This window comes from Macrobrachium rosenbergii, chromosome 55 (genome assembly GCF_040412425.1).
Source record: "Macrobrachium rosenbergii isolate ZJJX-2024 chromosome 55, ASM4041242v1, whole genome shotgun sequence".
In the NCBI taxonomy this organism is placed as follows: Eukaryota; Metazoa; Arthropoda; class Malacostraca; order Decapoda; family Palaemonidae; genus Macrobrachium; species Macrobrachium rosenbergii.
Window position 1 is genome coordinate 84,667,663 of NC_089795.1, and position 17,500 is coordinate 84,685,162.

At 35.6% G+C, this 17,500-nt stretch overlaps 1 protein-coding gene and 1 long non-coding RNA gene across 2 annotated transcripts in view; both read left to right on the forward strand.

The window, feature by feature from the left end:
* The window catches only part of LOC136835554 (receptor-type tyrosine-protein phosphatase epsilon-like), a 282,453-nt gene that overhangs the window by 35,162 nt on the left and 229,791 nt on the right, over nucleotides 1-17,500 (forward strand). The gene's annotated exons all lie outside the window — the stretch shown is intronic.
* The window catches only part of LOC136835561 (uncharacterized), a 27,772-nt gene that overhangs the window by 1,908 nt on the left and 8,364 nt on the right, over nucleotides 1-17,500 (forward strand). The window contains exons 2-4 of the long non-coding RNA XR_010852189.1: nucleotides 3,527-3,678; nucleotides 4,472-4,669; nucleotides 12,111-12,267. This is a non-coding gene — a long non-coding RNA (uncharacterized lncRNA). The remainder of the gene's footprint in view (nucleotides 1-3,526; nucleotides 3,679-4,471; nucleotides 4,670-12,110; nucleotides 12,268-17,500) is intronic.

Below are 17,500 nucleotides of genomic sequence, written 5' to 3' on the forward strand. Positions count from 1 at the left end.
GACACTTCTGGAACGAATTAGCGTCGAGAACCAAGGTTCTTCATATATATATATATATATTATACATATATATATATATATATATATATATATATATATATATATATATATATATATATATATATACATACAGATAAATGGATACATATACAGATATATATATATGTATATATATATATATATATATATATATATATATATATATATATATATATATATATATATATATATATATATATATATATATATATATATATACATATATCTATATAGGCATACACATACACACATGTATACACACACATATATCTATGTATAGGCTACATATATCTATGTATGTATGTATATATATATATATATATATATATATATATATATATATATATATATATATATATATATATATATATATGTTTATATGTATATATATATATATATATATATATATATATATATATATATATATATATATATATATATATATATATATATATATATATATTATGTATGTATATATATATATTTTTTTACTTCCATTATTTTCAACTTGAATGCAGCTTTTGTTAATCAAAACAGGAAAACAATATTTGAAGAATGTGTGTTTATGCAGCTTTTAAGCCAGTTAGCAAAGAATATAAAACAACGTAAAGAAAAATCACTAAATAACAATAAAAATGGCAAAATCACATGGAAGTACAGTAAATGTTAAAGTATGTAAAATAATGTTTATAAAATCATTTAAGATTTAAACAACTTGAAAATACTGTAATCTTATTTATGGGACTTTCAGTACTTAAAGTTCAAGTTACTTGCAGTGTGGTGGCCCATGTTCATGGGAGTTCATTTAAACTTGTCCTCATGGCTGCAAAGAAAGTTCTTACTGCTAATGCGGATGCTACTGGCCATCATTCCATATCTTTAAAAGATAAGGTGGCTATGCACCTAAAAATGAAACAAAAGTATCGATGTAAAACCTTTTGATGTCATCATCCTACAGTTCTCGACTGACAGACTTTAGCTAAATGTTGCCTGTTTCATGTTAAGTGGAAAATTTGTGCATTACAATGCTAGTTTATTGTGTACAAAAATTCATTTTAAATACGGCATGAGAATGTAAAGTGTTAAAACACATGTTGGAAAAATCAGATATAAAATTTTCGAAAGATTTGTTATCGACATTTTTGTAGCATGTTAATCTTCCTATCACCTATGATTCCGGACTGTCTTTGACTTGATTTCCGCTTCCGTGTCTAGTGCAAAGGTTTTTTTTGCATTAAAGTGCCACTTTATTGCTTACATAAATAAATATTAATATGAGAATATGTATAAACTTACAATAAGACAGTACATAAAAGTAATTGTAAACCTTTTCAGACAGCACTACTTAGCCTATCACTTTTAAGTTCGCTACTGCCCGAAGGACTTTTATTTGTAAGCATTTTGATCATAGGTTTTCATGATTTTTATTGTTGTGGCTTTCTTCAGTGAGTAATGTTGTGAAAAGAAATATGTACAATGTCTTTTGAAGGTATAACCGTTTGAAGAAAGCAGCAATCTTGAATGTTCTGAGCTTTGTTGATCTGGTCACTTTACTTTTTCGTGTTGTAACACTAATTTTTATTATAATTCTGTTGTGTTTAGTATGTCCCTAATGACAATTTTTGAGGGATTTGTAAACAGTTAAATACAGTAATTTAAACAGTACCTGCTGGCATAAATCATAATAATAATATAACAACTAATATAGAGTGTATTAAAGTACCTTATTCACTGCATGTGAACATGTGCTGACATTTTTCTGTAAAGAGCCAGTAGCTTCTGTTTTGTACTCGCATTGTGGTATCTTCATTTTGAAAGTCCAATGAACTCTTCATCCATATCTCCGTACCTGTATGTGCATGTGTGTAAGTCGTTAAGAAATATGCTACTTGAGTTTAACTATCATAAAACATTTTATGTTGGGTAAATGTGCAATGCACAATAATTACTGATATACACCAGTATATTAACCATATTTTACTAAGGTACGGGATGTATTAACTTCATCAAAACTTGGAGTAAAGTAACAACACAAGAGAAAGAGGGAGTGAACAGACAAACATTCATACAGTCACGAATGGAAGTGCAGTTTACGTGTCATCAATAAATGAACTGTGAATATTTACATGTAAATTCAGTGACTTTGAGTATAGTATTAATGGAAGCATGTATGTGCTGTCATTAATATAGTTGTGAAAATCATTGAATTTATACATATGTATACTCAATTTATTTGTCAGTTACAAATTGTGCTTCTGTAAGCAATTGAATGGGTGTCATCTTTTGGTCTGTTTACTCTTTCTTTCTTTCATTGTTTATCATTATTGTACTCCAAAATTTTATTAACGTAACATCCTTTAATAAAATGTGATTAATGTAATTGTATATCAGTAAGTAAAACATTTATTACATATTTGCTCAAGGTTTCAACCTTTGATATACTGTATGATACCAAAGTTAAAGTAATTTATGGCAGGTTTGGACACTTAAGAAATTTGTAAATTATCGTATGTCATGCCAAATAAATAACGGTATTGTTACAATGAGTTTAATAAGCCCCGACACATTTAGATGAAATGTTTATTAGACTTTTGGTTTGGTTTTACCAAAATGCAGAATAAAACTGTAGTTATATGGAGTACAAAATCAGCAGATAAGCACGCATGCACACACTCACTGCCTTTTATATTTCATTATTCCTACCCCGTATTGTAACACTCAGTACTGGCTTTAACAGCTGAGAAGACCATCCTCAATACTCACAGTGAAATAATACCCCATAACAAGAGCATGAAGAAAGAATGAGAGATTTTCACACAATTGCTTCACGGCTCTGGGGTATGTGTAGCTTGTATTAATAGGTCTTTGTTAAATCAAGTTTAGGCACCAGTTATGGATCATTCTATACTACTGGAAGATTAGGGGTCTATGGTAATACGCCATGGAAAGGGTGCAAAGGTTGCCACCATAGCTTGGGCTTAGCAATTGCATAGTGGTGTCAACAGTCATTCATGATAAGGCACATTGATGTCACCCATTAGGAACATGTAAAATGATTTTAGTTTCTCTTTACATTAGAACCATAGTAATTTATAGGTTTTTTGAAATACAGAAAAATATTGAACAACTTATTGTATTAATAATGTGAATGTTTTGCCTTTAGGAGTGTATAGTGTGTTTAGGTTTATTTAACTTTAGTCCTTTTCCAGCTTAAGTCAAGAGACATGAAATAAATCAACAATGCAAGGTGATGTGTTTTTTTATTTTGTAAAATGTACATGAATATTTTTTCGTTAACACTTGGCCATAAGTTTTACTGGCTGACTTTTGAATGTTGTAAGGTATTTGTATTACAGACCAAATCAGAGTGTCGGGGTTTTAGATTTAGTTCCAGAATTTTAGTTACGGATGTGATCATTACAGTATATTTCTTTAATTAATTCTTACTAGATGTAAAGATCTTTCTTGTTTTTATTTTTGTTCCAAGAACCAATTTCTCCAGAAATTGAAGTGGAAGGCTCTTCAGTGGTTATTCATCCTCCAAAAAACCCAGGTGGTGAACTTGTGAACTGCAGCTTAACTATGGGGCAAGAACCCTGTGAACAGATGTACAGAGAAGATGAATACATGATCTGTCCCGTAAGTTAATTCAAATATTCCAACATAATGGAATGATGGGGTTCAAGAAATTGTTTGTGTGTTGTTACTTTGCCAGTGAAGAAAACTGCCAGGTTTTTAAAGTGGAAGAATGGAGAAGCAATTTCTGAGAAAGAAGGAAAAACTAGTGTAGACTTAATATTAAGACTGAGACATGAAGCAATATCATTCAACAGGAAACCTGATGGTAAATTGGTTCAAATCTGTCTCTTGAAGGAGGGTTATTCTAGTTTCTAATCAATCTGTACTTGCAGGTATCAGCTAGAGAGAGAGAGTAGAAGAAAGAAAAGAGTACTAATAATGGAAAAGTTTGGGAGAATTGTCACTGAATCATTCATAGCTATGTATCCTTGGTCTGCAAGTTAAATTTAATTGTTGTGGTGTTTTCAAATCTAATCTTTTGATAATTGTAAACAGGATACTTCATGGATTTTATTCCCACTAGACTAGTAAAAGTTAAGGGTGAAATGATAGCATAGTAAAAATGAATTGAATATACTTTGCTCAGTGATCCAAATGACAAGAAAGAAAAATTTGATGCCCAAGTATAGAGTATTATTGAGTGATTTTGATAAGTAATTTATCAGTACTATTAATATTAGATAGCTTTTTGTTCTTGTGAAATGTTGTCACATTGCTGTGTACTCTCTGCTAATCGGCAGCTACTCTGTAGACCATCAGAATCTTGATAGATGAACCAAGATTAGTTAGTAACAGAAATATGAGTGTGTTAAGTTCTTCCTGAAAGATCATAAAATGAAATATCCTTTTACAGTTGCAAGGCATTCAACCAGGAGTAATCATCGAGATTGAAGCACGGTGTTGCAATGCGAAATTTTGTGGAGAGAAGGAAAAAAGAATTGGCAACAATGCCTGCCCCTGCATTTTATGGATCTATTTCAGTTAAAGATACAACCAATTCATCTATAACCATTACATTGCCACAGATCATCAGTGAAGGAGATGGGAATAGGTAAATATATATTGTTACTGAAATTGTCCTGAAAATTACATTCCTGGTAAATTTCTCAAATATTGTGTTAACTTGATTCATTGCCAGGCAGATGTTGCTAGTCCAAAACCTGATGAATTGCATGATGAAAAAGCTTGTATGTGAGCCAAAAATAAGTAATGGTACCGTAAAAGAGCCATGAAGTGACCAGAAACCCAGATTTGGTGCCATGTCACTTTTGCAGATTAATGTTTCTTTTAGTTCTTCCTATAGCATTTGGTCCCATTTACACGATAATGGAGGAAGTCGTAAATTATTTTGGACCTTGTGCCTCTAGTTTCAGTAGAGCAAATACCATGTCAGTTTAAATTTCTGTCTGTGATGATACTAAAGGTTCTTTGTAACTTCCTTTAGGTTTCAGTTGCATTGCTTTCTGTATTTTATCTTTTGTCTGAACCCTTTGGTACTCACCCAAGCACTCATCTTTTGTGAGGAGGTTAGGTACTTGGAGGTTTTTTAAATCTTCCAGTTCTGGCTATACTTAAATGTCACAGCTTTACCAACAGTAATTCTTGGTATGTGTATTATTTCAAATGGTAGCATGGAACTAATGGACCAGAAATGTTCACATTGTGTCCCAGAACTGTGGTTTGTTTTAATGCAACAAAGAAGTCACTTCGTGCAGAAAGTGTGAATTTACTTTCATGGTTCTGAACTCTGAGCTCTGAACTATTACTTGCCAACCCAGTGAGAGTTAAGAATGTTAATAGGATAATGTTATTACAAATTTCAGTAAGGATACAGAATCCATGAACAATTATTAGGTATATTGCTAAACTTTGCATATTTCTGCAATACAGTATAAAATGAAACCCTGTCTTATAAGGTTCTACTTTTGCTCCTGGAACGTTTACAAATTCTTGTGATGAAATACCCGGGCTTCACTTTGTATAGATACAAACAAATCTAAGAACCAAAACATATATTTTCAAATATGAGCCGAAGAATTATCAGTGGAAATTTACCATACAAACCGCAGTTTCTGCTGTTGTCTGTGACACACTTAAAGAGGTTAGTTATTGGTATGTAGGATGAAGTTTTGAGGAAGATCTATGAAATTTCATTAGTGAAGAATGGAAGCTGGACTATTTTTAATGTGATATCTTGAATGGGAACGTATTGAAATATAGCTTTAGAATTAGCAATGCTTAATGGAACAACAGAAAATCTATTTGCCACCACATCACTGTGGTGCTCCCGCCACCTCCCAAATGGGAATTACTGTACTGTCCGGTTCTTTAAAATGGGCTATGGATTAAATTGACGTTTTTCAAATGTGAGTATACCTAGATCAGATTTCCATCTGGTTCAAGAGACAAACTATATGGAATAATTTTGAGTAAATATTGCAGTTCTTGTGAACACTGCCAAAAAGGTAGTGGATTTTTTCCAGGGATTTAATAGCCATTTAAAATGTTTTGTCATATTTGTTTTAGTAGTTCTTGTTTGCATTGTTCTCATTCCACTTCAGACTGACCTTCAGTAACTTTGGTAGTTCTATTGATACTGACTTGAAAATGATAACAGTAGAACTGAGGATACTCCCCAATTAAATTATGTAAGCTTCCCTCAATCTTGAGAGAGAGCAGAGAAAAAACACAGTACTGTAAATGGTTTACCCTACAAATATTTGTTAACAAACCTATAGCTGATTCATAGTGTGACCAAGTCATGAAATTCCTTCAGAAAGATAGTTATCTGTTTAGAAAATATACCACTTAGCCCTAAAGATTTTGATAACAAAATTATGCCACTCTCTTTTCTTATATGTTAAGATTGTAATGGCATATGTTTTCCATAGAAAGTTGTAAGTGTTTATTAGAAATACTTTGAGTATACATCGTACATCAGCACCTAGCGCATTCTTGTTCAATATCATTTGGGCTGTAATGGCCAAAGATGTAAGGGAGGAGCTGTTGATATAGTTTTGATTGCAGGAAGTAGGATGAAGCTAGAGAGAAAGCTAGATAGGTGGAGATATGCATTATAGAGTAGAGTGATGAAAAGCAGAGACTGAATATGTGAGAAATGGGAGGGATGATGACCAGCAAGCCACAATTAAGCTGGGATAAGTGATTGTCAAGAGTGTTCAAGTATCTGGGCTTGCTAGTAGATGCTCTGGGTAGTATGGACGTAGAGAATGTAGTCTGCTAGAAGAGAGCCCCTATTAGGCTGAAGGGTGAGGTACATAAGGTGGTGGTAACATCTTCCATATTTTGTGGGCTAGAAGCTGCCATACGGAAGAAAACAGCAGGGAAGGGTCTCAGTTAAATGTATGGTGATCCAAATGAGAGTAGTATTGCAAACTTGAGTAGGACTGGGAAGATCTAGGAAAGTTTTCTTTTGCAGTGGCTTGGTAAGTAGCAGCCCAATTCATGACTGCTTTGGGGAGCTTGAGCTGTTTTATACAAAATATTGCTGACCATCTGAACAACAGAAGCTAGATGTTTGGCAGGGTGAGTCAGTACTGATCTCCTTACTGGAGTGGGGAAAATGATCCTTAGGGCAGTACTTCAGAATATCCTTGGGAGGGAGATGGATCTTGGCCACATTCTTGTCATCGGAAAGAAGACAAGTCAACTGGGAGAGAAATGTCCTCTAACTAGGAGAATCAGAGGCCACTGGCACAATTGCTGTTGAACGCAGTCCAAGCTAATGATGGGGAGATCATGTGGTATCCTAAAAGATGAAGACAAGACTTGAAATGATTCTTATCATTAGGTCATCAGCAACATGTCCTGTTCTTCATCTGATCTACAAAAGATGCATTAGTGGATTTCAGGAATGTTGCCCATCCAAGGACTGTGAACCTAGTAGATGACGAGGGCACACCAAGAGAAACTAGAAATCAGTGATGAATTTGCGTTTGGACCCAAAGTCACAGTAGATAGCTGGGAGATCGTGTAGTATCCAAGGAGATGAAGTCAAAACTGGAGATGATGCATATTATCAGGTCATCTACAGATGAACAGAAGATAGCCAAAAACTGATTATGAAACACCAAGAATATGCTATTCATCAACCAATCTACAAAAGATGCAGCAGTGGATTTCAGGAATTCCAAGGGTGTTGGTATGAATGTAGAAGACACAGATGAAGGCAAAACTGGAAGATGAGCATGTGGCATGAAGCTGGAGATTTCTGTTAGTTACACTGAGGAAATATAATAACCATTTCCCCAATTTTGCTGTTGTTGGTTGCAGCCCTGGAAAGGGAAACACTCAAGAAGGTGAGTCCTGAACAGGAAAAGCAGTGAGAGAGTAGATGGTAGATGATGGCCTGCACTTGGTACCCTTAATGTCTTTGCACAAGGGGTCATCATGGGCACAGAAACCTTATCGTAAGAGCTGCTAGTCTTGACCACAGGATCAGCTGTACATCTCAATGAGAAAGAATGTGACATGACATCTCCTTTGGTCTTGCACCCTCTTTTGGCTGTGGAGAGACCACTGGGTAGTGGACCAATTTACACACTGAACACATCTAAAGACATCACCATGGACCTCTACAGGAAGGGCACTTTAAATGAGAATCCATATCTATGGCGGTTATTAATTAAATGCAAGTATGCTCCTCCAGACCATTTTGTATGTTGTGATATTATGAAAACTACTGAATTCCCTGCAATACTTGACCATCAGGATGGGAGTGACTACAGAACACAATAGAAGTAAAAATTGTAATAATTCTAAGCAAAGGTAACTACATGTAATAATATTTCTGAAACACAAGACAATAAAATTGAATGAAAGCATGTCATAATTTAAGGAATAATAATGAACACCATGTAACTAAGCAGCAATGAAATGATGATAAAGAATTAAAATAAAAAATAAAAGCTGGTGTGCTTAAGGGCTCTTTATTTATGGGATTCAGCAAGATGGTGTGGCTGGAGAGTTGCTAATGATTTTTATATAAGAAGCTTACCAAGTAATTATGTAGCTGTAGTTTCCACTTGCACAGCAGCTTAAATTGAAAAATTTGCAGGTAACACTTCAAAGATGAGTGCAGATGACTGGTCCCGTCCACTAACGGGAATACCAGGAACGACTTAGCAGACAGTCTCACTCTGTTTTCTGCCACATTCGAGTAAACACCGAGTGTCAATGGCAGCTTTGTTCTTAAGTTTGTCGGTTGGAAACTGGGTTTTGGTGAAGTATTATTGCTGATTTCAGGTAGCCTTCAAGCCTACAGCTTTCAGGATCAGTTTATTATTTTGTTATATTAAGATCTGATTCAAGTTTATCATATTTTGCTGCAGTAGCGATTTCGTAATCAAATGGTTTAACTCTGGTAGCGTAGTTTACCATGCTACCACTGTTACTGTTTATGTAATAAATGTAAACATTGCGTTCGTTGCCGAACCAATATTTACAGTATTGAATTACTTACCTGCAAGTCTCAATTAGTGTTTGTTAGGATTTGAGACATTTATATATGATGATACTCGGTGTTCAACTGTTGTCGGTAAAGGTTAACTTTCCTTTTCGGAATAACGTAATGTGTTCACTACTGGGCCGACTTTTTTGGTAGTGTAGGATGAAGACCTGTCATAGTGGTGTCCATTCACCCCTAGTGCATACCGACACCATTATGGTGCTCAATCCCGGGGTAGTAACCCCGGCATTGTGGATAGCTTTTTCTCTGGTATATTTAGCAATAGTTATACCTAGAAATGTGTGCTATTGGAACCATTTCACTGGGTGACACAGGTCGAGCCCAGAAATAGATTTTTCCTTTGTCAAAATCCCTTATCTGAAAGTCTCTATTACGGGGCCTGAGGTAGAGGGTTAAGAATACAGACGACTAAATGTTGGCTTTAATGGTTATACAGTAGTGCTGTTAAATCTTGCTACAACTCGATGGAGCTTCCCCAATCCCATACCACAACCCACAATGCACCAGTCATTAGATAGCACCCGAGCTTCCACAGAGCTTCGACATGCGTTATAAAATATGCAAGACTTACTTAATACATATGTCTCAATGTTTGACAGTATTTGGATATGTATGTATATCGTTACTCAGTGTACTTCGAACTATGTCGTAAAGGTTAGCTTTTCTTTTTCCGAGTAACGTAAAAAACTTTAATATTGCGTTTACTACCTCGTTTACTGATTAGCGTAATATAATGTAAATTTTGCATTCTCTACTGATCCAATATTTTCTGTAATGAATATATATCTACAATTTTGTATTATGTTGGTTAGTATTTGAGATTTGTTTGTATAATTGAACATTATTACACTTTCCTTTGCAGAGAACTGAAAAGTGTAAGAGCAGTAATGCAGTAGGAGAGAATTGTGCTTAATGTTTTGGATACGATGAGCTTTAACAAAATAAGTTCTCGACAGCTGAGATCCATGCTTTGGTACTTGCTTCGATAGCTCATATGCAATGACCAGTAGTGCTTGCCATCTCCCGAGTTACTAGCTTGCCTGTCGCCAACTGCAGAGCCTGAGCGCTATCGGGCACTCACTCAGTGCTAGTTTCTGAGTTCCTGGTGCCAGCTCTCTCCTACTGTTGGCCCTCCTACCTTTTTTATCTACCTGCTCCCGCTCCTGGCTTCCTCGCTTCCTTCTCTTGCTCTTGCCAGTCTTATGTCTGAGTTAACAGACGTTAACCTTGTAATAATAGTGAAGTGTTGTGCAGTGGAGGAGGTGGCTACTCGTCCCTCGATGCTCCTAGACAAAGGTCACTGTCAGACTCCCATGCATCAGGGAGGGGGCACACTGGAAGTCCAAGGGAGGTCAGGAGTTTTATACATGGGTAGTTGTCCCCTCGGTCGAACCTGTTGCCGATCCCAGGTATCGACAGACAGCCACTGGAAAGGTGTCTTACTGGATGTGTAGTGAAGGGTAGTTATCCGGTCCCTCGGATCTCCTAAACCCAGTCCCTGTCAGACTCCCATGCACCAGGGAGGAGGCATACTGAAGTCCATGGGAGTCCAGAGGGGGTTTTGCGCCTGGTTAGTTGCCCCTCAGTCAGGGCTGCTGTCCGCAGTTGTCGACAGACAGCCATTGGAAAGGCATCCATAAAGATGTACTTTTTGAAGTTTTGCTAGCCTTCGGTTAACTCCTTTGCTGCAAAACTTCTAATTGTGCTTTGCTAGCCATCGGACTTCTTCGCTACAAAGCTCCCACATCGCTACAGGTTAAGTGGAGCCCCAACCAAGAGGCATGCAGATTGCCAGCATTGGCGCTAAGCAGAACATAAGCGCCCAAGCTTCAAATAGTGCTAGAGCTCGTCTTCATGTAGAGCTTCCAGCACCAGCTCTCGTGTCTGGCGCCAACCTACTAGTGGCTGATGCCAGTCTCTCTTTAGCTCGGCACCTGTCTCATCTAAGAACTTACTTTTGTTCTTTTTTGAGCACAATTTCCAATTGACCGCCTCTTCAAGTGGCCAACTCTAGTCTCTGATCATTGGGTGTCCTCCTTCAGCATCGGTCTCCCTCCTTTGAGTACCATACAACCGCTCTCAGGCGGTTTTGTCTCTTGTCAGCCTGTTCTACCTGTGCCTAGAGTTCCAGATGGGCCAAATTGCTCACTTACATGACATCAGTTTGTGTCTCAAAGCACTGTCTTGTGCAGACAGGGACTTTTGTGTATGAATTTATGAGCTTGTTGAAGAAGACTGTCACCTCTACAAGGAGTTGGGAGTCTGACTTTTTTTTTTTTTGGGGAGCAAGACAAAGTGCTTTTTGTCCTTCCCTCCCTCACGTGCTTAGACAGAATAATCCTCCTGGTTGAAGTTCTTGTCAAGATTTTGAAGTAAGGGTCTTTCTTGACTCTCACATCAGGAGCAGGTGGAGTGTCAAGTGAAAAAAGAGAATAAATCCAGAAAACTGTTTTGTCTGTGTTTGTATGTCTGTCAAGGGATAGTGGTTTGATTTTAAGTTAAAACCATTTCTGGGGTGACAGATGCTGTGTGCAAAATTTTGTCTGGGTCTGTCAAACAGTTTAGATTTCTATAGAAGCCAAAATAATACTGTATACAAACATTCACTTTTACATATATATTTATGTATATATATATATATGTGTGTGTGTATGTATATACTGTACATGTAATATATATGTATGTATATGTAAAACTAAATTTTTCTAAATATGTATATATATATATATGTATATATATATATATATATATATATATATATATATATATATATATATATATATATATATATATATATATATATACATACATACATATATATATACATATATATATATATATATATATATATATATATATATATATATATATATATATATATATAATATATATAAATATATATATATATATATGTATGTATGTATATACTGTACATGTAATATATATGTATATACAGTATATATAAAACTAAATTTTTCTAAATATGTATTTTCCTTCCCTTCAGCTCCTTCTTCATTGTAGTACAACATGTGATCGAAAATGGCAAGAGAGTTAAGGACCTTCAAGCAGAAGCCAGAATGTTAGTTGGTATAGACAAACAGAACCAAAAAGATACCAGAAGTAAAGAGTTAGTTTGGATTGCTGGCAAAATACTACCACATGTAAGTATCTTCCATATTTACAGAAATGACTGTTGAATAATTTCTTGTGAATGTTACATCACAATGAAATTCCCAAAACTTACATGATCATCCATTCCATTCAAAGCATGGCAAACTATACTATTTGCCATGTAATTCTAGATATGCAGTTATTTCTAACAGCTTCGCCTTTGTTTTGTGAAGTTCAGTTCCGTACAGTTTTCTAGAAGTATCAATCAGTCTGTGACCAACTTGAGTGATCTTTGTATTTATATTGTTGGCTTGTTTGATTTTTTTTTTCCATTGGGTAGACTGACATCAGTGTAGCCTTTGAAAGGGCGTAGTGCCATCTCTGCATTTCATATGGTGCATTGTAGGCATTACCTAAGGTTTGCAGTGACCCTTTGGACCTCACCTGCACCCAAATTTAGTGTTTACTTTTCCTCATTTTCTGCTTGCTTTCCAACCACTCCAGTTTCCTCTTTTCACTGTCTTGAGTGCAGAATGGCTGAGGGTGCCCCAGTCCTTGATTTTATAGCTGAATTTTCATAAATCAGGTTCTTAAGTTGAGACAAGTCTAGCTTCATTTGAACTAAAGTTTTGAACTGGTTGCAAATGCAATTGGTTTTTCATGAGCAGACTCATAAGTCACAATTTGTACTTTGTTTTTTTTCCCCTTGTACTGTTAAGTAATTGAGTCAGCTTGTGTGTATTTCTTTTGTGGTAGCCCTTGGATTTTTAATTCAGGTGGTGTAATGTTTCAATATTTATCTCTTCTCCCGTCATAAAGTTACCATGCATTTCTCTTTGCAGATTATGATATATTATAACATAATTTAAAGTCTAATTTGACCTGTAACACTGTAAATGATGATTGTGGAAATGAAATGGCATCCCAACCTTTTGTTCTTTAGAATACTTCAGCCAGACTCCAGGTGGTTGGCCTATAGCCACTACAACTGTCAGATGCTTTCAATGGATTATGTTTTTTCAATACATCACTCTTGTGAACTTATCTTCATCTTGATTGTAATTATAACTTAACAGTTATTAGCTCATTTTAATTTTTTCTGTAATATTTAATCATTTGTTTCAGATATTTTGAGTTCAGCTGCAATTTCATTCTGCTGTAGATTTCTCTGTTAAGGTTATTTAGTGACACTGAACCTTTTCTTGCTCTGCATTTGGAATTGATCATATCAAAAACAATATTTATAGCTTATTTTTAACTGTATGATCTATAAAACCTGCATGACATTGTATATTTATGGCATTACCATAAATTCTCTTTTTGGGGCAAAATTATAATGCCTTAATAATGAGAGTATTAGAGATGGTAGCTATGCAGAAAATACCAACACCTAAATCTTATATATTAAAAGAAAATGAAGAGTTAGTGAGTGTGAAATATCATACCAATGAAAGGTCATTCATGGCTGTAACATCAGGTAAACTCCATAAGGAAGATTCAAATTTAAAATAAAACAGTTTTACTTTCTTGCTATAACTGGAGGGCATAATTTTGTTTGGCATTTGGATCAAGAGACTTACTAATAGAAAAGTAAAAACTTAAAAAAAATGTATATTTCATCACTATATCAAAATTAATAAGAATTGAAAATAGTTAGGTTGAGAGAAAAAATGAATGTAGCTTTGGGAAAAATGTGCAGCTTTTTTTTATGTTGCAGCTGTTAAGAATGGCTTTAATGTATGCCTCAAAATGTGTATATTACAAAAAACAAATTGCTGTGTACATGCATATATGTGAATGGGCTCATACTCCGAATCACAAAGGCATGACAACTTTCAAGTCACTCACAAGTATTGAGTTGTGTATTGCAAGCTGATTACAAGTTGCATAGATTGTACTTATTGCTTAGCACTGTAGTTGATGTAACTTTGTTGCAGAAAGTTGAGGCTTCTCTTTGAACATATGCTTTCTGTCCTTTTATGCTGGGAAACCAAGACATCATTATTTAAATTCATAAATGTTTTTAAAATAATCTTGTTTCTTTTTTGTCCTTTAGTTTTCCTGAGAACTACCAGGTCGAGATCTTTATCTGTCCCCTTTCTCCTTGATTTTGTGGCCTTTCTACAGGTCTTTGTCTTGCCACTGCCATATCCACTACTTTTCTGACCAACTATACCAAACCCCTACTCATCACATGTCTAAACCATCTTAGTCTTTGAGATCTCCAATTTTTTCCAGCCTCTGAATACCAGATCTATCTACCAGTTCATCATTTATAATACAGTCTTCGTATTGTTTAAAGGTGTGAGGATCACTTGCAATCAGTGCCCAAGAACCTATCCTTCCAAGTTAGGACCAGGGAGAACCATACTGTCTGTGTAGATAATTTGGCAGATAGGACCATGGGCTCTCTCAAACCATGCAACCCCTATCTCACAAGGATAGTAAGGTTGTGTGTGCTAGTGAAATTTATCTTCCCTTGTATGGGACCACCATACTGATATCTTCCCTTGTATGGGACCATCATACTGAAAAGTCTGGACAAAACCAATTGAGTAACTGAATTCTATGATCACACTTTTTCAATTTTTTGTGGTCATTGCCCAGGTTTCTCTTTGTCTTTATGTACCCATTGTAAGTCTTTGCTGCATCTGCTAATGGGACATTTTCATATACCAGTAGCGTAACTGTTTCTTCATTTCATTTATGTAGCAGCTACTCTTTCTTACTTCTGTCTCAGCTTCTGCTTCACAGTCCAATCTATTACAATAGGGTTCTCAACTCCCTTCTCTTCCCCATTTGCTCTTGTAATACATTTCCGACATCAAAAATCTTGTAATCCGTCTATGTTTTTTAATAGTGAACACCTCATGGATACCATGTGTTACATTTGTACATATAACAAAGTTTACCCCTCCCCACTTTTCCCACAACAGCCACTTGGCCACTTTATTATTTGTACTTTTTCCTTTTTGTGTTGTTTACTTAGTTTGGTTGTGAGTCATCTTTTCTCTATCCCACTCTTCCACCTCCTAAACATTTCCCCCACCAGTTCCTAGTATTTAATTGGTAACACTAGGTATCTGCATGAAGCACCTCACAGGTGCCCATTTTTTTACATTCCTTTGTACCTTCTTCCACTACTTGCACCTTCTAACTTTGTAATGCCCATACAATTATTTGCCATAGTTTTCTGTCAAATACCTTATCAAGAACCACAAAAATGAGACTCCTATTTTTTTAAGGACTTCCTTCTCAGGCATAGAGTCAAACTGACAATTATTAATATCAAAAAGTCTTTAGTCCCTTCCCCAGCATCTTTTCCACTGTTTTTGTGGCATGCTTGAGAGGGTATATTCTTGTACATTTGACACATTGCAATGCATGCCTCATTTTTTTTTTGTATACCATTACTGTAAGGCTCTATTCTCACTCTTCTGATTGTATTTTCCTTTATCAGGGTTTCATGTAATTTTAGTTCATTGGTTAGAGAGGTTCTTAAGTTACTTATAATGGATGATCCTTGGGCATTTTTCATTGTTCATCCTTAGATCCCTTTTAACCTCTTCGGAAGTTATGTTCTTTGTTGGTTCTTCAGTTATGCCAGCATTCCCTGGTTCATGTTCTTTCACAAGATTTTCAGAATAATGCCTCCATTACTCCATTATCTTTAATATGAACTTTAATCTCTCCCTTTTCCATGCTTCTTTCTCATTTTTTTTTTTATAATTTTACTTAGTCACTTTGCTATATCTTTTCCCTTTGCAATATTGAGATTCTGATTTCATTCCTCCCAACTCTTCTTTTTGCCCTTGTCATCTGTCTTTTTACATGTCTTTTAGCCTCTCTCCTCCTTCCTGTGTACACACTTATCCTCTTCCTTGTCTGCTCTGCTAGAGCTTGAAGGCTCTCTTTTCTTCACTTGGCTTTTGCACAGCTTAATTGCCCAAAGGGTTGGCGGTAGCCCAGGTCCCTAGTACTTTACACTGTGGTGTTTGTGGTTGCTCATTTTTACCATTTTTAACTGACTTCACCTTGTGGTGGTCATGAATTCAAGCTGCTGCTTGTGGCATGGTTGTTTCATTAGCAAAATACAACTTTGGCACCCATGTGATTTACAGATGGGGGTTTGTGGTTGAGCTCATAGGTCTACCATTTGAACCATCAGCAGCTACTGCATGATTCTGCCTGTTCTTAGTTTGAGTGGAGAGAGGCCTTCGGTGCTAATTACATGTGCATATGTTTGCTCTGTAGAACCTTTTGTGACATTGCAGTGGCCTGTCCCATGCCTTTGCTATGCAGGAACAGCCTTTGAAAAATTCTTTCTCTTCATTTTTGTACTATATTTGCTGGCACATTTTCTTGATACTGCTTGTTAACTAATTTATTACTGTATTACGTTTACATGTTTTTATTCTTTTGATTGTATCTTTTGTCATCTTTCTGTCCATTATCCTTCACCAGTAACTGGCTCACATCCATTATCCTTCGCTGGTAATTAGCTCACCGCAATGTATGTTGTGGTACACCAACCCCAGCATCAGTCTTTTTCTTTCGTGCCATCCATACTTCTCATCATATTGAAATTGATGTGTTTTTCAGCTTCACTTTTGTGATGTTATCAACTTCTTTCAGAACGTGTGGAACATTGTGTTCAACTACTTTAATCCTTTCTTTTGGCAAAATTCCAGTACTACTTCCTTTTGATTTCTTTCTGATAAACTACAGTATATATATCCATAACATCCTTAAATCCATCTCTGTTCTTGTGTCCATTTAGGTCTCCTCTAATAAGTATCCCATCTGCCTGCTGGGTTTTGTGCCAGCTCCTTTATAGTTTAATTCCTGAACATAACAAATGTCCATGTTTCTTCTTATCAGGATTTTTATACCATCCTTACTTTTTCCCACCATTGGTCAGTGTTCCTGCATTCATTGCGCTCATTTTTAAAAAGTTTGCTGGAATTTTAACTTCTCTAAAGTAACCCCCCCTTCCCAACCCATTTAAAGGCTACTGGGTACTGAGAGCTCATTTTTTTAAATTTTTGTTTATATTTTATGGAGCTGTTATAATAAAACAAGTTCTATGCTCCCTTACTATTTTATTCATCTCACCCAATTTTCTCTTTGTTTGAGATCAACTGTTGACAGATTATTGACTTGTCTGGAATTTTATATGCACACTAGACAAGCAAACCATTATTTTGAAAAGATATATACTAACATACCATACACATAAAAAGCAGCATGCTTAAGGGCAAGTTGCACAAAATTTTATATGGT